General features: G+C 45.3%; 1 protein-coding gene across 12 annotated transcripts in view; it reads left to right on the top strand.

The window, feature by feature from the left end:
• Nav2 (neuron navigator 2) overlaps positions 1 to 24419 on the top strand; it is a 689076-nt gene that overhangs the window by 404620 nt on the left and 260037 nt on the right. The gene's annotated exons all lie outside the window — the stretch shown is intronic.

Here is a 24419-nt window from a genome sequence, read left to right as displayed (position 1 = left end):
GGCTTTTTGAATTGGGAAACGGTCAACAAACGTGGGATTTGTCGAGGAGCGTTTGGCAAGGGTACAGGAGAACTCATGGAGACTAGGATTAGGGATGAGATGGAGTGAGGTGGTATACTGTATGGTGTCTGGATAGTTTCTCTCAAGACCTGACTTCTGACTTTCTGAATTCAGGTGTGCCTATGGGGTCCACATGGGAAGATCTGGACCTCATGCAGTTAAGGTGTGTGATATCTTTATGTCTCTGCTGATTTGTAGAGTCATCTGGTTGAAGGTATGCAGTGTCTCTTCATCCTAGTCTTAGGAGGTTTCATTGAAGAAGGGAGTATGGAAGATTATTCATTTTCAATTACGGTTTCAGCAAGCATGTGTCGAGTTACCCCAGAGTCTGTGAGTCAGTATTCTGTGAACCGACCCTGTCACACCCCGTGGTGCAAAGGCAGTGGTGGTTCCCAGCCCTGAATCTTGCCCCATATCCAAATGCTTGGTGAGTCATCAACAAAAGACAGGCTTGCTTCATTCATTTGAAATGTAAAGTAGATTTTATTCCAGTCCTGAGGAGGTCAGTTATCAGTGGTTGAATCTGTGGATGGTGTTGGGAAAGGAGCACTCTATTAATCACAATATTGTGATAGCCAGGACAGTCCATTTACCAGCTGTGTTGGATGACAAATGACAGAATGGATAATGTGTTCCCTGTTTGGTTTCTTTGTAATCTATCAAATTCGTCCATCTTTCCTTTTGTCCCTCCTTCCCTCCCTCCCTCCATCTATCCATCCATCCATGCATCCATCCATTCATTCATCCATCCATCTATCCAGTAAACACTTACTAGCCCGTGAGTCGACTCTAAACTTGCAAGGGAATATCAAGATAATAATCATGGATTCTGTCCACAGAGACCTTAACAAATAAAATAGAAGACAGGACACTTAAGTAATTGCCTGGAAAGCCCAAAGAAATATTTCTGAGGAAAGTGGTAACATTTGAACTTAGGACTCTGAGAAATCCACGGAATCCTAGTTTGTGAGGACACAGTGTGCGCCAGCCATAGGAGTAGAGTCCCAGAGCTGCAGAGGTATCTCTAGGAGGAATTGCCAATAATTGTATTGGGGTGTATAGGCAAGGATTGGGAACTCAGGGACACTTGCTTAAGTAGAGTTCTTGAAAGTCAAGTCAGCAAATTAGAACTTGATTCTGTAGGTACTATGAAATATAGTGACAAGTGGGGGCTAAGGGGAGACTTTCTGTTTGATCCTCACTTGAACCTGAATGCATATTGACAGATTTTGACAAGTCTTACACCTCTTTATTTATTTTTATTTTTTTTAGTTGTAGTTGGACACAATACCTTTTTTTAATTTTTTTTTAATGTGGTGCTGAGGATTGAACCTAGCTCCTTGCATGTGCTAGGTGAGTTCTCTACTGCTCAGCCACAATCCCAGCCCAGGTCTTTTTTTTTTTTTTTTTTTTTTTTTGAGGTGCTTGGGATTCAACCCAGAGGTGCTCAACCACTGAGCCACATTCTCACTCAGTTTTATTTCATTTGGAGACAGGGTCTTGCTAAGTTGCTGAGGCTGGTTTTGAACTTTAAATCCTCCTGCATGTGCCATGGTGCCCAGCTTGGCTTCTACTTTTGGAAGATTCAGTGTCAGCTGAGAGCTGGCGAGTCTCAATGCTGGGTGGTGGCTGAGATCTTGAAGCCCCGCATATGTAGCTCCACCCACATTTCCTCCTCTCTTGGTGTCCTTTTCAAGCCTCTCCTGACTTTTAGTTTCCCTCTCCCTGCCACTCCCTTTAATGAACCGTTTTTTTTTTCCACTGTCTGGCTTTCTCAGAAGACCTACTTTCCAGCGTCACCTCTCAGTCCTCTAGGAATGTGGGACTTTGGAGATGGGGGTTCAGCCTCCATGGCCTCTTCTATCTTTGGAATCTGTCCCTTGGCTATAAATAAGGTTGCTGCCTAGTGCCAGTATTGATGGTGTTTGCAGCTGTCCTCTGGGAGATGGACTCAGACGAATAACCCAGTTTCAAGAGGACATGGCCATTAGGTGACAGCTATTTATGGTTCCTATTGACTAGGGCCAAACCTGAACTGTCACTGACATTAAAATTTCATGTGCTGGGAGCTGCCTTTCCTTATCAGGCTGTCTCTTTCTATTTATTTGAGATTTCTAACCATGTTCATCTATGTTCTTCAAAGAGATGAGCCATGAGGAACTCCTGTGGTCCAGCTGCTGGGATTTTACCTGTGTGACCTGTCATCCCCACCATGTCCCTCTGAACCAGAGGGTGCACATCTCCATTTCACAGAGGAAAACATTGAGGGTCAAAAGGTTAAACTGCTTGCCTAGGGTCACCAGGTTCGTTCTTCAGTAAAAGAGCCAGAATTCAGACCAACTTCTGCCTGAAATCAAAGCCTGGATAATTTCCATGAAACCGTGCATGTCTGATTTCTGGACCTGGAATGTCACCACAGAGGTTTTTATTTATTTATTTCGTCCCCTGACAGTTCAGTCATTTGGAGTTAAGTAGTCGATTGAACATGCAGTTTTTAAAAGCTCATTCATGCTGAATTTGCTTTCGTAGTCACAGTGTTCCATCTTTATAGAGTTTCCTTCCCGTACACTTATAAGAAAATAAATAAAATGTCAGGAAAGAATCCTTCTGGCTTTATAACCTAGTGTATTTAATAGATGGCTGAATTCTCCAGTGAACTTCTCTTGAAAAATATTCCTTTCCTGACTTTTGATATTACTTTGTAAGTGATAACTGTTTCTTAGTGGCCTTGACGTCGAAGTTCTGGGTAGGAAATTGTCCTGAATCAGTCATGTCCGCTGTCATTGGATCCCTTTCATCTCAAGTACTTGCACTTCTTCAACTTAGAGTTTGCAACATGATCAGGCCTGGAGCTAGTGGGGTAGAACCTGTTGATCTGTCTCCTTAATGTGGCTTCTTAGAGGAAATTTTGGTGATCGAGAATCTGGTCTGCCAGAGCAGGAGACCTTGTTGCATGTCTGCCTTGTTTCTTGCTAATCCCTGAACTTTAGGCAAATTGTGTCTCTGAAACTCAATTATTTTAAAGTGGAGATTTGTTTCTAGGGAAAGTGTGGACATTTATTTTAATAATCTCCTTATTTTTGTATGGCACAGTATGTTGCTAATTTGATGAATTGGAAATAGCAATGCTTAAACCTTCCTCTGTGGAGCATACTCGAACCATGTTACCCAACTCATGCTGTAATATAGATTTTCTAAAGATTAAAAAATAACTTGGGTGCCACTGAAACACCCCTTTTTCCTTCTTTCAGAATTATCAATATCTCTATGTAGAGTATAATTTGGTAGCTAAGCCTGCCTGGGCATCAGAATCCTCTAGAGAACTTTGGAAAGAAAGGAAAGGCAGATGTCTGGGTCATCCAAACCTACTGACTCATACTCTTTGAGTGTGGGCCTAGGCATCTGTGTGTTTTAAAAGCTCCCCTGGGATCCTGATGGTGCCTGCTCATGTAACCGGCGTGTTGGGCCCACAGTTTTCCTGCTGTGGGATGAAGACTTTAGCAGCCGCTGGCTTTTCTACTCATTGATGGAATCCCCACGGTCGCCACAATTTGTAAAGATAGTCTTAAAGAAGAAATTAGAATATCCTTCCATTGTGGAAGCTATGTAGAGAAGAAAGATGCTTACGTGGATGGTGCCTTCTTGAGCTTGTATCCTGACCAGCTGAAAACTGGGTCCTTCTTTTGCCAGGTGCTTTGAGCCTTCCTTTGTATGACTCAAAATGTACCCTAGTATACACCTTCTTCAAGGAGACACTCAGTGCCCTTGCCCAGTGGTGGGGCCTGCAGACCAGAGGGTAGTGGTATCCTGGTGCCACCCTTGAAACCATCTGACATTCCCCTCTCTCTCCTTCCAGATTCCCAGGGCAGCAGTCAGCTTCCAGAGCACAACTAAGTGGGTGGGTAGAGGATGTGAGGGCAGCACAGTGTTCTCCAGCAATAACTTCCTCTCAACAATTCCTCTCTCCAAACATTCACTTTTTTATATCCTTCATCCAATGGAATGGGGAAAGTCTTGACATTATCTCGCCGATACTCTTTTGAAATTCTGCATTTTGCACCTGAGTCCCACCTTTACTTTGGTAAGTGATATCAGTGGTTTTGGTGCCTCAAGTTTAAGTCAAGTCTTAGAAGCAACCACTCTGCCGTGCTGAATTGTCTGCACAGTGGCTGATGGCTGTTGGAGTGGTATTTGTACTGATGCCTGGTTATGGGTCCTTAAGCAAAATTTTACTCTTTCTAAGCTTCAGATTTCTCCTTAGTAAAATGGACTAGTCATAAAGTGAACTCAAAGACTGTAGGGATAAAATGTGACAAATGCATATACATGGCATAGTGCTCAGCACATAGGAAATGCTCAGTGGTACCCAGTCCCCTGTTCAGTTCAGCCAGAACTCAAGTCCTCTTAGCTGCCCTGCTTGAAACTTCATCCACTGATGGACAGCCAGCTGGAGAAGGGCCACACCATCTCTCCATGGGGACCACACTCCTCTGACTCCATCAGCTTCTTGTCTAGAAGCCACCAGGGTGAAGGTCCCATTGAGAACTGAACACAAAAGCAGGGTCATAAGGCCTAACTGAATTAAGCAAGTTATCAGGCAGTAGAAAATGCAGTTAAATTTGCATCCATGAGGCAGATGGCCAGCATGAGATGATTAAATTAGCTTTATTATATTTGGGGAAATTAATTTGTCACTTTATTATTCTTTCTTTTGTTTATTAAAAAAAAGAGATGTGATTTTGTTATCTCTGGAAAAAGCGATTTATAGGAAGAGTTTAGCCTTTAATGGAAGACAAGGATATGGTAGGACCTTAAAAAACAATTGCCTTTTAATCATCTATTAATAGTACAATTATATACAATGTGGCTCGGTGAACAGAAATGCTGCCACCTATTGCTATATAAAAGATATTTTCCCTTTAACAAATTCAAATTATGGGCTACTGAATATGTAATTGGAGATAGTTTTGTTCTACTGAAGTCCTTGGGGTTTGATATTTCCTAATTTACGTTGTTAATTACAGTGTCTTACATGGAGTTATGATCTGGTAAACTTGAAGCCTCAGTCATTTTGATTCCTCAGTCATTTTAAAAGAAATGCAGAATCTTTAAGAACAAATAGGATCTTTTGAGTTAGGGCTCAGGGTTGTTAATGGGGAGACTCCCCATACTTATTCTTTGGGCACAAATAGTTCTTTCATGGCCTCTTTGAATGGATCAAAGCAAAACCTGGAGTTTTGAATGGCTTCTTTTTTGTTGAGTCCTTTTATCCCTAACAGTTACTAATGAGCATTCTAGGAAACGCAGTCATGCAGGAAGAGTTTCTTGTACCTACTAACTGGGGTATAAACTTTATCTACATATGCTCGTGTATACAGTTTGTGTTTCTGTGTATATACACACACTTGAAAGTTTCTGAAATTCTGTGACCTCAAGTCCAGCCTCAGGCTAGCATTCTGTCCCCTTGTCTACTGGGAGATGGAGAATTGGGCTTCCCATGCTGACTGCACAGATTCAGCTGTAGAGCTTCATATTCGTTCTTTTCTAAAAATAAACTTTTAATTCAAGAATAGATTTAACTTTACAGAAAAGTTGTGAAGATGCTACAGAAAACAGTGCCATATATCCCACGACTTGTATTAGTATAGCTGTGACAACTCCACGAACAGATATTAGAACATAGACTGTGTCCGGATGTCCTTCGTTTCCATCTGATGTTCCTTGTTCCAATGTCTCCTCTGGGAAGCCACTGTTAGACTTGGTCATTTTGTCTTCTTAGCCTCCTCTGGGCTTTGACTTTTCTTGCATCTCTCACTTCCCTTGTTCTTGATACCCTTCACATTTTGAGGAGTATCAGGTAGGATTGACTCCCCCTTACCTGCTGCTGCCCCCCAATTGGGATATATTGATAATTAGATGGGGGTTGTGGGTTCTGGAAAAGAAGACCACAGAGATGAAGCCTTTGTCCTCACATGGAATCATGGGTACCTGTCAGCAGAGTGGCTCGTGTGCTAATCTTGATCACCTGGTTAAGGTAGAGTTTCTCAGGTTTCTGCATAGTAAAGTGACTTTCCCTCTTTTTCATGTTGTACTCTATGCAGTCTATACTTAACCTTGAGAACAGAATACATAAAATGATTTGGAATTCTCCTTGTATGACAGGTTTTTCTTTCTCATTCATTCATTTAGTTTTTTTTCTTTCTATTAGAAAAATCCATGGATATTTGTTCCATGCTTTCATTTGCAATATAACACTATTTTGTTGCTCAAATTGTCTTGAACTTGGCAAGCCTTGACCACGGGGAGCTCTTTCACTTGCCTTCTGTGCCCCTTCTGTGCCTCATTGAGTCTTGGTATGGGGACACATCCTTACTTTTTGGCACTACAGTGTGTTCCAGGTTTATCTTGAAAATTTCCTGCTTCAGTCCAAGAATCGGCCATTTTTCCAAGGAGTCCTGGTTCCTTTTATTGAAGCATGTATTAGAAGTTAAAACCTGAGTGCTAGATCTTCTTGTTGTTATTGGGATGTCATTGCTTTGGGACCTTCTTAGCAGACAGAACAGCAAAATTTGTGTGTGTAATACTAACCTGCACATGTACACATAGCTATAAATACTGATTCTAGATTAAGTAAACATTAGTTTATACCCCTATACTATGAAGAGTAGCATACAGTTTATACTAATTAAGTACACCCTGGTTTAGTTTATAAACTAATTTTAGTTTATAGTTTCTGTAACATTTTCAATTCTAATCCATTATCATGGGGATCATTCTAGCCTTCCCCTTTGTTTGTCTGCAACCTCCCACTCCAACAGCAACAGCGCTAACAACCTGTGAATCTTATTTAAGGCACCCGGGATGCATGCCCTGTGGTTGATGGAAATGCTCATCTAGGGCCTGAGAATCTGATTTTAATAAGTTCTGTACAGGTGGAATTCTCCCATTATAGCATTTGTCACAATTGCCCTTTGACAGCGTTTTATGTCTTTATTTGACAACCTTGTCTTATTATTATCTGCATTCCCTCAAGACAATAAGCTTTGTGTCAGTTGTGGGCTTCATTCTGTCCCCAGTAAGGATGGGTACTTAATAAATATTTGTTGAATGAATGAGTGGAATTACAGAAATAATGAGAAGGAAGAGAAAATAAATATCTGATTTATGGTATCCTTCCTCATGCTAAATGCCTTTCTAGTGGCTTATAAAATTATCATCTGGTTCAGGACTTTGAATTAGGTGGGCTGTCATCAGAATCCATGACTTTCTGTTCAGAAGTTTGTGCTGTAGGAAGCCCCTTGTGTTTGCTGCTTTGCACATCCCTGGAGCTCCTACTGGTCCGGATGGAGCTGTGTGGGTGGCCCAGGATGATGTGGGGGGAGAAATGGCAGCACCCATTTGGAGCCTCACCCAGGCCCCATTAGGAAATTGACTCCAATGTGGTTTGGGGAGGGGGATTGTTTTTTCCTGCCCTTTCATGCTCACAATGAAGGTGACATTGATTTACAAGTCAGGGGTTTGGAGCAGGGAAGGGAGGCTTCTATGGGTGGAAAAGATCAATTAAATGATTATCCCAGCTGCCACACACTAATGCTTTTCTTACTGAGTTTCAGAATCAGGAAGCAGAAGGCTACCGCATTTAGCCTTTTACAGGAAATCTAATTGCCAACTTTGTGATGCCAAGTTTTATTAGATCGGGAAGAGTCGATCTCAGCAGCTGGCAGTTTCTGATACTGCAGAAAGCTTTCCACTGGCCACCTGGAATTCTAAATGACCTTCTCTTCCTTTTGGGGAGGTTTTTCAGCTTTTGCTGAAGTTTTATGATGATAATACTTTGGTGGTTTATATTTTGGTAGTTTTGATCTGGGCTTTAGGGTATTGGAACTTAAAGCCTGGCAGACAGTCAAAAACATTTACTGAAACAGTAGCAGTGGTGCGCGCCTGTAATTCTAATAGCTCAGGAGGCTGAGGCAAGAGGATCGTAAGTTCAAAGCCAGCCTCAGCAATTTAGTAGGCCTTAACCAACTTAGTGAGACCCTGTCTCAAATAAATAAATAAATAAATAAATAATTCATTGAGTTCTTATTACATGTTAGGCCCTAGGCTAGCGACTGGGGATTGTAGTGGTGAACAAAATAGACTTGTGTTATTTATCCTCCATCCAGAATGTTCTTCCTGTAGTTTCATAGTTCTCGAACTGTTGTGTGCCTAAGAATCACAAACAGAGGATATTCAGGCTGCTGGGCTCTGCCTTTGAATTGCTGATTCAGTAGGTCTGGAGCAGGGCCTGAGAACCTGCATTTCAGATAAGTTCCCTAGTGATGCAAATGCTGCTGGTCCAGAAGGACCATAGCCCTTGGTCTTTGTATGGTTGTCCCTAGCTTATCAATTGGGTCTTCAATCAAATGTTACCTACTTAGGCTGTTCTTGGTTCCTTTACCACAACATCTCTACACCTGTCATTCTTTCTGGATTACATTTTGTCCATAGCATTTATTATTGTCTGATATTAGTTTGCTTAGTTGTTCATTGTCATTTTATCACTCTCCTGCCCATCATCCTCAAAAGAACAAAGCCTCATGAAAGCACTTTCTTCTTTACTGTCAGTCCTCTAAATAGAAGAGTATCTGCCACAGTCTGGGCTCAGTAAGTATCTGAATGATTAAATAATTACAACTATCCTGAATCTTATAAAGGATAGGCCTAGGATGCCTCAGGAGAGGACTGAGAGACCAAAGGTGGGGCACAGATACCACAGTGCATCTTCCTTGGAGCAGTTTCTGGAACTGGCCACACTGCCTGTTTTAATCACTGCACACCCGAGTTTTGTCTGCAATGTTGTGAGATTTGTTTGGAGATCACATTTGGCTACTCTGAGTTTAATTTTTTCTCATAGCTTTTCTATGTTCTGCCCACACTGGAAAAGACAAAAGGCAATTTTGAGCAAATCCCCATTCCATTCAGCAGAGGACTCTTGCACATGGGTGGGTAAACCTCCAGGCCCCTATCTTTGAGTTTGACAGCGTATGAAGCCTGACATGGGGCCCTTCTAATGACTTTCCTCCTGAAGGCTGCACTGGTCCACTTGTTAAATCCGGAATCCAGCACCCATGCTGATGCCTAATAGCCTTTTCAAAATCTCATCAAAGCTGAATGGAGGCCCACACTCTTGTACTTTGTAGGAGGCCTGGGTTGAAACATGCAGATTCCTCTCTCCTTCACTGGCTGTAGAGAGAAATGTAAGGGCAGGTGCTGTCGCCCTTCCTTTGCAGAGCATTAAGCACAAGATGAGACACGTGGAGGCACCCCGCGACTGAGAGTGCCAAGGAAGGTTGCCCAAATCCACAAGAGAACTTGAAAGCCATAAGTCCCGGCTCTTGTGTGGCCCCTGCAGCCACTGCCCTGTGACGTGAAGTTTCACAGCCTAGAGCTTCCTTGCCTAGCCTTTGCCAAGAATAGGCCAGGGGCAGCCATCGACTCTGCAGGTTTGTTTGTCTGGGGCTGCCAAAGAAACCAGGATTTATTGCCCCTGAGTGTGTCATGAAAACGTAAGCACCGAAAGTCAGATTATTTTGGAGGCCGAAGAGAATCTGGTGGGGGCGATGGAGATGCAGGAATCGCAGCAGTCTGGAGTCAGGGCAGGGGGCCAGAGGGCCGCCCTGTGGGTTGGGGTAACATAAGCTGCCGCTATTCAGGAGGTGGCCTGTGTAAGAAAATCTGACCACAGCGGGTGCGTGACTTCAGCTAAAATTAACCTTTGAGGCTTCACACGCCTCTGCAGTGCTTTGAACTAGACACCCCCAGAGAAGGCACAGGCTGCTGACTGCGGAGGACCTCGCCACGCTGTGGGTTGAGCCATGCCTATAAGCATCAACGTATGGGTTCCCGCCAGGGATCAAAGTCGGGATTCCTGTGACCATTATAAAGTGGTAAGCAACTGCGGGAGAGGAGGCGTTGGCAGGACCCTGGGGAGAGCCGATGAAGTTTGTTTGCACTGGGCTTGTGTTTAGAGACAGTTCCCACTCATTTTCTATGCTGGGTGGGACCACAAGCCCTCCAAACAGGTCTTTTCCTCAGCAGAACAATTTGCTGAGCAATCTATCACTTCTCAGTTGCTTTTTGGTCCCTGCATCCTCGTGGGGTGAAGGGCTGAAGGCTGTATTTTTAGAGCAGGTAGAGAAGGCTCTGTCTGTCCATAATTGTTGGTGGCCTGAGAAAATACAATTGTACAGACCCATGGAAGAGCTGACCAGGCCATGTCAGGAGGGTCATGGATGGCAACAGGTGTGGCAGGTTTCAGTCATTTCCTTAATTGGACCTCAGCAGGTGCAAATGGGAGAGAGATGGACTGCTGTGGGGTTGGAGGAGACGTCAGGGATTCTCCGGGAGGGCTTCAGTTGCAGGAAGGATTTGTTTGGAGGCAACTGGAAGAGATTTCCTGTGCCATGAGGCTCTGGAATGTTCCAGGCAGGGCACCATAGCCCTTTCCTTCCCCTGGCCAGGGCAACCTGATGGCGTCTTTCAGGTTGGAAGGCAGCCTCCTCCGTGGTTTCCCGCTAGCTGTGGAGGATCCGTGGGGGAGTTCTCATTCACAGAGCAAAAAGGCAAGGTGCACTTTTCTTACCATAAGCTTGCTTAGCTTTCAGATTATGCATGTCACCTGGGGCTAGTGGCAGTCTTGGTGCTTAGTGGGGTGGCACACTGGTTTGATAATGAGGTTGTTCACTTTGATATGTTTTTTTTAAAATTTTAATATTTATTTTTTAGTTTTTGGTGGACACAACATTTTTATTTGTATGTGGTGCTGAGGATCGAACCCAGGCCGCTTGCATGCCAGGCGAGCGTGCTACCGCTTGAGCCTCATCCCCAGCCCACTTTGATATGTTTTGAGTGGACAGAAAGCCACAGTTTTAAAGGACTTTTTAAGGCTAGTCTTCTTACAAAAATGATGTAGTTCCCCACCCCCCCATCACCGCCATATGGATGTCTAGCCCAGCCTCTCAATAGCATTCCCATCAGAAGGCAGTGTGGCAGGGCCTCCAGCTCTCGGAGGACCAATCTGCTCCCACTTGCTGAGTGATACCTATATAATTGATCTCTCAGTGACAAGTATAAAACGTTTAAACCTCTAAAGTACTTGCTTACAGAGCAGATATTCTGTGTTACTCTTTATGAAAAAGGATATGGATGATGTGGGTCCGGATGATGGGAGAAAAATTCCCCTCACGAAGATAGCTTTGACACAGTTTTGAGGACATTCTCCACATGGGCCACTCTGTAGAGTGCTCTGGTTTGTGTTCTTTCGCCACCTCCATCCTATTAAAGGTGTGAGGCTAGTGGGGTATTGAACACAGGTCACCATCGCTTTAGATTTCTAATACTCCTCAGGTAGAGCATGATTAATGGGGGATGTCTTTGGTTTTTTTTTTTTTTTTTTTTTTTTAAACTCCTGGGATCTAGGCTCATTGCCCTGTGGAGGGGATTTCTTTTGAGGTAGGATGTTAAAAATAGACATTTCAGAAAGAGGCAGCTCTGGTATGTGGTTCTGAGCTTTGATGAACACATCTTGCATGTCTGCATGGGGATTTCCATCCCCTACTGAACCTGGCTGGGGAGACACAGAATTCAGACTCCCCTAAGGAACTGGAGAGTCCCTTCAGTATTGTGCTACAACTTGCTCTTTGTAACCACCTTGTGACATGAAGGGTGACATAAAGGAACTGTGTTGGAATTAACTGGCCTGTAGGACTGATGCCGGTCTTTATCTGACAGATCTGCCCTTGCCTCGCCTATGAAATGGGGAGGACATGGGCCTCTGCCCTGTTTCCCTGGATGGTGGTGAAGCTCAGATTGGATTGTGTTTGTAAAAGAACTTTATAAATTGTGAGCTCTCATATGGGAGGCAGAAGCACTTTTGTTGTTGTTAGGACTTTATTATTCTTCTTGAGATGAATCAATCAGGGCTTTCTTCCATGACTTTGTAGAATAAACAGTATCTTTGTGCAAATCGTTCTTTTGTGCTCCGGGCCAGGTTGTTCCCTGGGGAGGTGAGACACCACTTCTTTCCTGGGTACCAGCTTGGTATCTGGAAGTCTTCTTAGTAAAATCCTATTACAAAAATACAAAACGCAAAATAACCAAGATGCCCCCAAGCTTGGGAGCTCTGACATCTGGGCTGGAGAAGGGCCCGGGGCATAACGGTCACTTTCACTGTGGCCAAGTCTCTTGGCTGTGGAGTTGCTGAGAAAGGAATGAGGCTCCCAAATGGGCCAGGAGAGGGAAGTGCGGTCCAGGGGCAGGACAGCGCCAGCCACTGCTGGGAACTGCCTGCAGTCGGAGTTTTTTAAAGCCTCTGCCACACAACTTTCCCACAAATGCCACAGCAATGTCTCTGCCAGGTCTGGGGCCTCTCTGCCCACTGAGATGCGGCACGCTGTGCCTGCCTTATAGGCCTCAGCCTTCACCAAGTACTGTGCTGGGCACTCGCAGGTGCTTCAGATTTTGTTCTCGTTTTGTCCTGAACCTGAGTTTGCTCGCCGGTGGTTGTCATTACTGCCATGGCACAGATGGAGACACGGAGCTCCCTGAGAGTGCATGACTTGCCTGGATTTGGATGGAATAAGAGGTTGAAGCCAGGATTTGGTCCCAGATCTGACTTCACTTGCCACATATAACCATGAAGTGTCATTTTCTTCTTGTTACTCAAACACAATTTAGGGAAGTGTGTGTTGTTTATGTTTTATAGAATAACACAGAGTATTTGCTCACCTAATCAAATGCTTTGGGGGTTTAAATATTTTGTAGTTGACCAACTCAAGGCTAATGCCTTATGGTTCTTGATTTCTGATTGGCACATCATTCATATATATATAATCGAGGGTCCTAAGCGTTCCAACTCCTCTTTCTCTAGGTGAAACCAGAGGAGGACCCTAACACCTTGCTCTGGCTGCACCTTCAGTCACAGCCCCTCATAGAAGAAGGGACTGTCCTCTCTGGATCTGCTTCTCTTATCAAACTGCCTTTGCAGTCTTTATAAAAACCTTTCCCCTGTACTCCAGGGGAAGTCCTTAAACTGCCAGCAGCTGCTCAGGTTTCTTGGGTGAGATGCATCTATAAATAATCACTGTGTAGGCACACAGTTTGCATTGGATGTTGGGAGTTTTAATTGGGTCTGTACACTTATTTAGTCATTCACCTGAGTGATCAGAGTGGCCGTTAAAAAAAAAAAAAGAAGGAAAAACTTAACAAAGCCCTTTCGCCATTCAGAACGAAACAAAACCAAAAAACACCCGCCTCCCAGAGTGATTGCATTTCCTCCCTCAACCTCCTGGCGATCTAGCCTGGAAGCAGGCTGGAAATGTAAATGCTGGCCGGGAACTGTTACTCACCATTCCCCGCCAGAGCTGCGTGCCTCCTTGGAGCCTCCAGCCCTGATGGAATGGAACGTGGGTCAGGTGAGTTTGCATCACCCGGGTCAGGCAGAGACAGGGCCAGGGCTGGCAGCTGGGAAGGAAGAGTACCTGAGCAGGGTGGTTGGTGGAGGAGTAGGGGTGAGGGGCGGGTAAGGAGACCTGTGCAAAGGAGGGATGAGGCCACCCAGAGGGCCTTGCAGCCAGCATTCCTCCAGCAAGTGCCCTGCAAAAAGTACCGTTTGCAGATGTTGCTTCAAAGGGATATTGTGAGCTCACCATCCACCCACTTGGCCCTGGGAATGAACCCTGTCACTGTCATAACTGGTAGTAACTTAACCATGGCTCTGGCTCACTCTCTCCTGTCCTTTAACCCACTGGCAAGCAGAACTTAGCACCTCTTGTGATTTCTGAGAAAGTTTCCACTTACCCTAGAAAGCAAGCAAGATGTAGATTTTATATAAGATTTCCGTGGTGGACAGTTTATATTGACACAACTTCAAGGAATGCCCCTCTACCTGTTCCCACCACCAACACAGCCTCTCTGCTTCCCAGTTTTGCTGGCTCCTCCCAGCCTCCCTGAATTCCTTTTTTCTCATGCAAAGCATTTTAGCTCAGTCTTGCCTTCCTAAATTTGCATGCTTATACCGATCACTACACAAAACAGATCTCCTTGTGGAGGGGGAGGGAGCTGACTCAGTTGAAGTTCAACACCAGAATCTTTAAGAAAAAAAGCCTGGCTGGCACGTGTGAGGCACTGGGTTTGATTCTCAGCACCATATGTAAATAAATTTAAAAAATAAATAAATAAAGGTCTACCAACTAAAAAAAAATTTAAAAAAAAAAGAAAAAAGCCTGATAGGTTGTACTTGTCCATTTCCATGGTGTAAATCTGCCTACCAAGGGAAAGCCAGGAAAGCCTGATTTCTGTATACCAAAGGGCCACCCTTGAACTGGGAGCTGGGAAGATGTGCAGTAGTTGATAGATGTGCCTTAGTACAGGCATAATAGATGCAAATAACCTCAAGAGCACAGGCACAGTAAGATGTAATAAAAGTGAGGAATTTTGAGTATTTATTACCAACTTTAAAAATATAACTTAATAGGAAGTTTAAATAATTTAACTTTAATATAATTGCTAGTTAGCCAGCTCCTGAATTTCCTGAGCATTTTACAGTCAACTGTGCTGAGCTAGTACACGCCTGCTCAGCACAGTATGTGTGTTTGTGGGATTTTTGTAGGGAGGAGAGGCACTGGGGATTGAGCCCAGGAGTGCTGGGTCACTGCTATTTTCCCTTTTTTTTAGGTAGGGTCACACTAAGTTACTGAAGCTGGATTCAGACTTGTGATCCTCCTGCCTCAATCTCTAGAGCAGCTGGGATTACAGGCGTGCCCCCCACCTCTATTTTTTAAAGTAGCATTTTAACATCCACAAACAAGTGAATCCTATAAATATGCTGAAAACTGCCTCTGAGCAAACTATTCCTTACCAGTTCTGTGCCTTTTGCTAAAAAATACATGAAATATCATCTTGATTTCATGGACTGTGTGATCTAGGCAGCAAGAGGGAACAGAGTCATTTATCTCCCCCGTCCGTCCATTTGTCTGCTTATCCAACTGATTCTCATTTAATCGTTCATCCGTCTTTTGTTCCACCAGTCATCCATATGTCCATCCATCTGAGCGTTCACCAGTCTGTTTGGCCGGGTCTGCCTCTCTCCATCCTTGCCTCCTTCCCTTCCTCCATGCCATTTCCTTCCATCCATCCATCTACCCACCCACTTCCCCATCAGCAAGTCACCGAGCGCATCTTTATGGAGCCCCCATCGTGAGTCAGGTGTGCTGGTGTTTCAATGGCACAGGAAACTTGTTCTGTACTATGGGGAAGCTCCTCATGATGGACAATGTGAACAGTGGCCAACAGCCATAGGAAAGACACATGCTAGAGGCAAAAGGAAGGAGCAAATAATTCTGTGTGCCAAGCAGTCTGGGAATGGCTTTTCAGGGACTGACCCTAGACCTGCGTTTTACCCTATGGAGTAGGCATTTGGGGGAGGGGGAAGTAGAGGAGTCTCCTCAGGCTTGTTTTAATTGTGTGCTGGATTTTAGAGAAAGGAGAGAGAGGCCTGGCCATCAGGATGAGTTTCTAGGAGAAGGGAGCATTCTGCCAAGTAGAGGGGTGGAGGCAGACTGGGTCACCTGCCAGCTGAGGGAACTAGGGTGGGAGAGGCCAATGGGCATGATGGAATTTGTGGACTGGGTGCCTGGAGATGATGGCAACCCAGGAAAGGAGACACTTCCAGGTACCACCTATGTGCCAGGCACCGTGCTACACATTTTATGAACCTTTGATTCTCACCATAGGGAGTAGATTATTATCCCATTCTGTGGGTGTGGAAGCTGAGGCTTAGAGAGTGGTGGCTGCCTAAGGTCACAAAACCTTGGCATCCTTTTTGCCCAAACAGGTGTGGAGTCCTTGAGATCTAATCTCTCCATCTACTCAACAATTCCTTTGAAGAGGAAACCAAGACTCAGAGAGGTTAAACAACCTGTCAGAGGTCACCCAGAATGCTAAGGTCTTGGCTGGGGATGGTGGGGCCTAAAGTCACGGGGGCTGTGTCTAGAAAGCCTAAAGTTGGAGGCATTTAAATGAATGAGGGTGACCAAGAGGCACAATTGGGGCAACTGTGCCTGCAGTCTGCAGATGAGGGGGCTGTGAAGGTTTGGAGGAACAGGTGGAGGCTACATGATGAGTTTGTGACCAGACCCAAGGAAGCCTGTCTCCTCTATTGTGTGCACCCTCTAGGTGCAGCACCTGCTTGGCTGCTGCACTAGGGCTGCTGTCAGTGTGCTCAGCAGGGCCTCCCCCACCTGCTGGGGCCCTGTTCCCACCCTTGGCAATGGAGAAATGGCCTAATTAGTAAGGAATGAGTGCAGGAAGGGAGGAGAGAAGAGGCTTGAGCAATTTTGCGTGGAGCTCTGATGCTGGCTTTCTTGAAGCCACCAGATACTGTGTGAAAAGTTGTTCAGACCTGGATCCTAAGGTTGGAAAGGGACCCAGTTTTATTCTGAAGTGACCAGTAAGAATTCCAGTCTTTATCCATGCTTGACCTTATTCCATTTTCCAGGAAGCCTTGTGATCCTCCTGCCTCAGTCTCTGGAGCAGCTGTTATTACAGGCGTGCCCCTACCCCTATTTTTTGAAGTAGCATTTTAATATCCACAAACTAGTGAATCCTATAAGTAAGCCACTATTGTCAAATGGAGAAACCTTCTGCCTGCTGTTGGGACCTGGGTCAACTTCCTGTTAGCTGTGCAACGCTGGCACACATTTGACCGTTTAGAGCCTGTTTTTCAGTATGTAAAATGTGTATCTTCACTTATTCAATGATTGTTAGTGAGCACCTACTATATGCTGTGTTCTAGAAGTTTAGAAAAATGCAGTGAGCAAAACAGACAAGCATCCCTGTCATTTGGAGCTGTTACTGCCGTGGGGAGAGATTATAGAGGAGATGACAGCCAGAGAGCACCCAGCAGATCCTACAGCCGCACGTTCCCCCAGCACATAGGTGGTAGTGGTCACATAGGAAGGGGAGGATGTGGACAGGAAAGTACTTTGTATCCTGTAAAGTGTGGTGCAGGGTGTTTTCTGTCCCAGGAAAGCCAAGCCCAAGAGGGGAAGATCCTAGACAGTGAATGTGGCTTAGCCAGAGGTGTGGCGGAAGCAGGCACTCACGCCCTCATCCTTAAGATCACCAGACCCTCCCAGTACATTCACCAACCTGGTTTTTGGAAGACAATATTTCAAAATCTCTGGAGTTGCCTTGCACTCCCACCTGCAACTCATTGGTGTTTTTCACAGACAATGCCACCATTGTGTAGCTATTCCCAGGCAATGCCCTGGCATTGCTACTGCATGGGGTCCCAGGCTAGCCTGGCCCTGCGGCAAACTGGAAGAACAGGGGACTTTACCCCTGAGCATTTCCCTGAATACAACCCTGTACTGATAACTTGTGTTACATTGGCATTTTTATTTTTGCTATCCCAACACTGTTGTGAAATTGTTTGCTTTGTGCTTTGGCAACATGGGAAAGTGTCAGGTCCCCTCTTGGGTCTGTTAGTCCTGAGTGACAAGCGGCCAGTTCTGTTCCCAGGGACAGGAGACACTGGGATGACTGTTGTGCAATAAGCCTTTCTTTCTCTTGCTCCTTTTCCCACACTGCCATGGCACTTGACCTTCCTTGGCTAGGAAATTCTGTGTGGCCCCTCTGTAGTAACATTGAATCATTAGGAGCCAGAGCCACTATTGTCAAACCCTGTCCGCTCACTGAGAAAGTCCCTTTCAACTTCTTAGTGCCTCAGTTTCCTCATCTGTAAAATGGGAAAATGATACCTTCCTCACAGGCAAGTTGGGGACTAATGGAATTCATGCAAAATGTTCACATGATATCTCAGCATCTTTGTGTAATTAAAGTCATAGCTAACACACTCAGCCCTTAGTAGGTGCCAGGGATTGGTTGATCTCATTTCAGTCTCACAGTAACCTGAATAGGTAGTTGATTCATTTTACAGCAGAAGAAATTGAGGCTCAGATAGTTTAATTTGCCCAGGATGTTTTTGCTAGGAAGTGGGTGAGACATATTGGAAAACTAAATCTGACTATAGAAGGACATTTTTTAGTTATGATCCTACATAAGAAAGAAGCAAGAACCTCACCAAGGTCAGGTAGGTGCCCAAGGTCAGGTAGGTCAGGTAGATGAAGCTCTAAGCAACTCACCCTATGTGCAAAGGTAAAATAGGAGTTAGGATGGCACCAGCGTGTGGAGAAGGATAGAAATCCAGACTGCGGAGAAGCAAAGCCATGCTAGCCATTGGCTTTGTGTCTGTTTGTGTAGGTATCATTGTAACAAAGGCAGGCGTGTGGGTGGGTATCAGGGTGTAAGAATGTTTGGTGGTTTTGTAGGCAAGAAGGTTACTGCAGATAAAGAGGAAGGAAACCAGCATTGGCTCCTCCCTACCCGACCCCTGCTGGTCTAAACATGGATTAATACAGTGGTTCAGGCTGACCATATTACAAAGTGTACCTCAAGAGCAAGGGCTAGCAGGAGTGTCCAGGTGCTCAGGTGAGGAGTGCCAAACCCAGTCACATCTCAGTGCTCCAGAAGCCCAGCTTTCTAGTGGTCTCATGAAAGCAGAAAAGCCTTTCCTACTGAAAGCAGCACCAAGGGTACACGAAATCCTGTGTGTTTACCTGAGGTTCTTGCTAGAATAATACTTGCTTTTGTGTGTGTGTGTGATATAGGGATTGAATCCAAGGCCTCATACATGCTAGGCAGATGCTCTACCACTGAGCTTCATCCCCAGTCCTTATTATTTTGAAATAGGTCTCACTAAGTTGTGCAGGCTAACCTAGAACTTGGCTATCCTCCTGCTATCCTCAGTCTCCAAGGCAGCTGGGATTATAGGTATGCACCACTGTGCCCACCAAGAGCTATTTATTTATTAAATACTTTGTGCTGAATGCTCGGTGAAAAACAACACATGATCTCATTTAGTGAATAAGACAGCTGTATAACTGGGCGACAGTGAAGCTCAGAGGAGAAATGACACACCAAGGGTCACCAATCTGGTAAGGCAAAGCAAGCACCAGGGTCCTCGCCAGCACCTGAGACTGCAAGCATTTGCCTTCGTGATAACTGTAGCTGCTGAAAGTCCACAAATGCCCCCAGTGATACATTGGGTGACAAAAGTGGGGATGGAGAGGGGTCAGTGTCCTCAAGATTGGGCCTATGGGATGCTCTGAGGACACTGAACCGGACTCTTCTTCTGAGAAGCAGAGCCAGTTTTCAGGCCAGTCCCCATTGTACTGTGCAGTGCTGAGCAAACATTTGCTTCTCTCTGTTCTACTTATTTCACCCATGTATGGGGCTGGGGATGCCATTTCATCCATTTGGCTAGAATAAGGCAAGTGATTTTCAATCCCAAGGCAGGGGCTATTGATGGGAGGATATATTAGACTCTGATGGGTGGGGTGAGTAGGAAGAAGCCACCAGCTAATTTCAGCCCCCCACTGACCCCATGCAGTTAAAAGGTGATAGAAATACATGGTGTCACCCTTAGTGTGAATACCACATGCCTTGCTAGATGCTAAGGATGCAGAATAAATGTGTCACCAGCCTTACCCAAATGTGCATTTTGGTTTTCTTAAAATTATAAACACTTGAGTCAGCAGTGACATTCTTTGTGGTAGCCAAGGACAGGGAGAATATTATATCTGCTATTGTTGCAATCTTTTTTTTTTTTTTTTTTTTTGGTACTACAGAGTAATCAGACTTAAGCCATTTAACTGCATACTGCTCAGTTATGGAAACAATGTTATCTTGATGATGTGACCAAAATCTGGAGTGAGGCCTGTTGAACAGAGGCCAAGCAATAGCTTTCCCTTTACAAAGGAATACCCTGGAAACGGCCTCAGGTGCCGTTGGCTTTAATCTCCAGGCTCCACATTGGCATTTCCTTCTATGAGGTGCCTTTTGCTCTGTTTCTCTTGGGACTGCTGTCCCCTTGCCACCTGCCTCCTGGGTCCATCGGCTTGGCTAGATGCCAGTCTGGGTTTCTAGTGTGATTGCTCTGACTTCATTCTAATGCTTCTGGTGCAGTTATTTTGTGGCATATTTTGGGTTCCGGATTTAGAGTGGCACCTTCCTTCATTCAAGGGCTAATTGTAGTATATATTTAGCAACATTGTTTGCTGACGTTGTTTTAACAGTGCAATTATTATCCATTTTTGTTATAACTGATGATCAGGTTCTTTACTATGACTGATCTGTCATGTTTTCCCTTTTGGATTGCAGCCCATTTGACAGAGAATGATGTGGAGTGATAAGCAAACAAATGGGGCTTTGCATGACATCTTGTCAAGGAGAAAAAAGTGAATGCAGATGAATTCACTATTCTGCTGTCTTTGCCTTCCTCCCCCTGTTAGCTTTCCAAGCCTTTGACGGCAGCTTCTCTCTCTCTCTCTCTCTCTCTCTCTCTCTCTCTCTCTCTCTCTCTCTCTCTCTCTCAGCATTTCTGCAACTTGGAGTCTCTTCTGGGTAGAAGGGTCTGCAGAGAGAAGAGTCAGTGAGCTGCAGGGATGGACCCCAAAGTCAGCTGCATTGGAGGACACTCCTGCTTGGGCATTAGATTCTGGAGCCTTTCTCCTGGGTGTGGTTTGGTGAATTGATGTTGGGAGTAGGAATGGTGGTTTTGTTCTTTCCTACTATGTGGCTCTTTGTCCTTAAAAGGTCACAGGTCCCATCCTGGGATCAAACCAGGTCCAAGAAGCAATGTGCTCCTGCAAAGCAATAGCACCCCACTGGTCCGTATAACTTGGGAGAATGAGAGACTTTACAGAAATTCCTTCTGAATAGAGACTTAGACAGGAGGCCTTGCCCGTGTGAGCCCTCATTAAAAATCTTTCAAACACGCATTGCTCCATTTGTGCTGGAAAAATAAGGGGACCCTTTGGAGGAATGCTTTTGCTTGCATGAGCTACCAAAAGAGAAGTGAAGAAGCTGGGGCTGAGTTTATCTCTGCCTGAGTCCCAGGTCCATGGCTCATGAAAACTGGTTTACAAATAAAGCTAGGTGTTTTCTTCTGGTTCAACCCTTCAAAAAGTCGAGAGTTAGGGTGGGGGAGGGCAGGGGAAACTCCATAATCAATGACCCTTGTTAGATGAGTCCTGATTAATGAGCTTGAGCTATGTAGTTTATTTTCCTTGCTCCCTCCTCTTTTTAATCAATAAAGAGTTTCTGTATTAAGGATTCACTGAGAGCTCACATTATTTAAGTCTCATATGTAATCAATTTCCCAAGATTTACTCTTTTGCTCCTTGTTCAGCTCATCCTGGTAGCCACTTGCTACCCTCCTGCCACACACCAGCTTCCCTGGGAGGCTCTGCCAGGCATGCAGAGGTGGGCGAGGCAGGTCTGAGGCTCACCTCTGGTGGTGGGAGTAAGAAGTTGGTGCCAAAATCCAAGTTCTCTATAAGCTCCACATCATATGCAATCAAGGATTTGATCTGGGAACTAAGGATGACTTCATAGAGGGACAGGCATTGGAGTAGAACCCTGAGGGCAGCCCCAGGCGGGACACTCAGGTGGAGAGAGTAACTGCGGTTCAGAGACAGGGAAGGGTGAGGTTGACCCATTTTTCTAAGGGTAATCACAATTACTACTGCTGAGCATCTGGGATGTATAGACATGTTATCTTGTCCTTAGAACACTGGCAGGCAAACTTTTTCTGGGAAGTAAATGAGGTTTTGTGGGCCAAAGGTCTTTCTTTCAGAGCTGCTCCACCTTGCTCTGGTAGCATGCAAGCAGCCGGACACCACAAGTGGATGTGGATGTGTCACGTGGAACTTTGTTTACACAAACAGGTGGTCAGCTGGCATTAGCCCAGCCCACAGTTTGACAGCCCCTACCTAGTAATAGATTTATTGTAATCCCCAATTTATGGAGGATGAGAGTACGGAAAAGAAAGGCTATTACAAATGAATTTGCCCAGGGCCAAGGAAGGACCAACTGAACTTGGTCATATTCCAAAGACTGTTCTTATCTTCCGTACCCACTGTCTCCCCTGCAAGGGGTGGGTACATTCAGTGAGGAGTGGATGGAGGCCAGTGTAACAAGTTTGCCTTTAATTCAGAGGGTGGTGGGGAGCCATTGAGGATTGTTTGAGCAGGCAATTAGATTAGCTCTGAGCTCGGGGAAGATAAATTTGGCAGGGGTGTTTAGCTAGATTGCAGTTGAGACAGGAATTCTTGTTTTGGAAAAGGCTAAAGTCACTTGGGCTGAGCCGTTTCCATTCACTTTAGCCTTTAAATGTTCTCTCTGTACCTGACACCTGCATGGCCTGTGCATGGCTGCACATTGTGTGTGTGTGTGTGTGTGTGTGTGTGTGTGTGTGTGTGTGTGCGCGCGCGCGCAAGTCTGGGTGTACTTGTTGAAAGAAGTTGGCTCCACCGTTCCAGCTGGACTGTGCAAGTTCACATGGAGGGCTGGTTGTAGAGGCAGCATGTCTATCTCAAAGACCCTTAATCACCTAGGAAGGGATTAGTACTGTGCCTTGGCCTGGGGTGCTCAGCAGTGTCCTTGCTGAGCTCACTGGGCTATGCTCTTGGTGCACATGACTTTAGCCTTTGGCTTGTCCTCTCAGTCCCTGCCACTGGCTGGTGAGACTCTTCTGGAGTTTGAGAGAGGAGCAAGAGTGCCCCCCTTCCTGGCTCGCAAGAAAGGCTTGCCCTGTGGCTTTGGCTCTGCTTTTCTTTTACACTCTGCCATATTTTATAGTTCCAGATGGGGAGTATTCCAAACTCTAGAAATTTTCCTGTGAGTAGGAGAAGAAATTCCAGATCGCATGTGTCCTGGAGGTTCAGGGTAGAGGCTGTGGTTTGTTTTGTTGTAGCCCATTTTATGGTGCTGGTTGTAAAAATTTGAATATTCGCTTACTTATTGACTGTATTTCAGCATTCGGCAAATTCTGGATCCTTGCCTATATATCTCATTTCATCTTCATAGCAGCCCACTGATGGTAGGCGCTGCCGTCAAAATCTTGCAAATGGGGACGAGGTAGCCAAAGGGCACAAAGGTGACAGGAGCACAGCAGCTAAGATTCAGAGCAAGTCCAGGGTCCTCCTCTGCCACCCTTCTCCACTGCCTCTACTTACTGAGTCCCAGTGGGTCCGGCTAGGGGCTTCCATTTGGTCACTCACTGGGTCTCCACTGCCACAAGGATGCCTGTTTTACAGGTGAATAAACTGAAGTCCATAAAAGTTGGGGACTTACCGAGGACATTCAGATAACAAGGTTTGGGTTTTGATTTTTTTTTTATTGTAATTCTTTCAGTGAGAGCATAGTTGAATAAAGGGTGAGCCTACGTTTAGTAGGGTGATGTATTGGGGATTGAACCCAGGAGTGCTTTACCACTGAGCTACATCCCCAGTTTTTTCTTTGTTTTTGAGACAGGGTCTTGCTACAGTGCAGAGGCTGGCCTTGAACTTGTGAACCTCTTGCTTCAGCCTCCTGAGTTGCTGGGATTACAGGTGTGAGCTACTCTGCCCAGCTTTGTGTTTATATTTTAATAAACTTATAAACTATGATTATCTCCCAAGTTATACGGATCAGTGGGGGTGCTGTTGCTTTGCAGGAGCACATTGCTTCTTGGACCTGGTTTGATCCCAGGAAGGGACCTGTGACCTTTTAAGGACAAAGAACCACAGAGTAAGGAATGAACAAAACCACCTTTCCTGTGAACCCTTCTACCCAGAGGAGACTCCAAGTTGCAGAAATGCAGAGCATCTAAGGAATCCTAGAATAAGTTAGCCAGGGGCTGAACCCGGCTCTGCCACTTACTATGACCTGGAACCCAGGTAGAGTAGTCAGAGGTGCTGCGTCTCTAGAAGGACGTGGCTCCTGACCCCATTCCAGGAGCCTTCAGGGCAGCACCCCATTGTGTTAGATGACCCTTGCAAGAAAGGAGACCGGGAAAGAGAAGGGCAAAGGTGAAGCGTCTGCTACTCTGTGCTACTCTGTGAGTCCCATGGATACTCATAGCAGGCCAGCTGGTGGAGGGAGAAGCAATATCTCCTCATTGTGGAGAAGACATCATATGGATTCATATGCTTATGACCACTTAAGGGGGGGACAGTTGTCCGAGAGGTCACTTGTTCTTGTCACTGGGACAGGTGTGGCTGTGCAAGAGTATCTGCAGGCATATTCCCACCTCCCTTTATGAGCTCCCCAATCTGTACATGGAATTTAGCACTCCAAATCATTGGGTGCTGTTTTGTTTTGTGCTTTGTTAGCTGGGGGGAAAGTTTCCAGGTGAGACTTTTCTTGTGTTTGCTGGACTGCCTCGAAAAAAATATTGTTTTGCTCTGATGATTCTGTGACCAAGAGGAGCAGGT

Source organism: Ictidomys tridecemlineatus, chromosome 4, assembly GCF_052094955.1.
Source record: "Ictidomys tridecemlineatus isolate mIctTri1 chromosome 4, mIctTri1.hap1, whole genome shotgun sequence".
Classification (NCBI taxonomy): Eukaryota; Metazoa; Chordata; class Mammalia; order Rodentia; family Sciuridae; genus Ictidomys; species Ictidomys tridecemlineatus.
The sequence above is the reverse complement of the archived record's forward strand: the minus strand, read 5'-3'. Positions and strand labels throughout refer to the sequence as shown.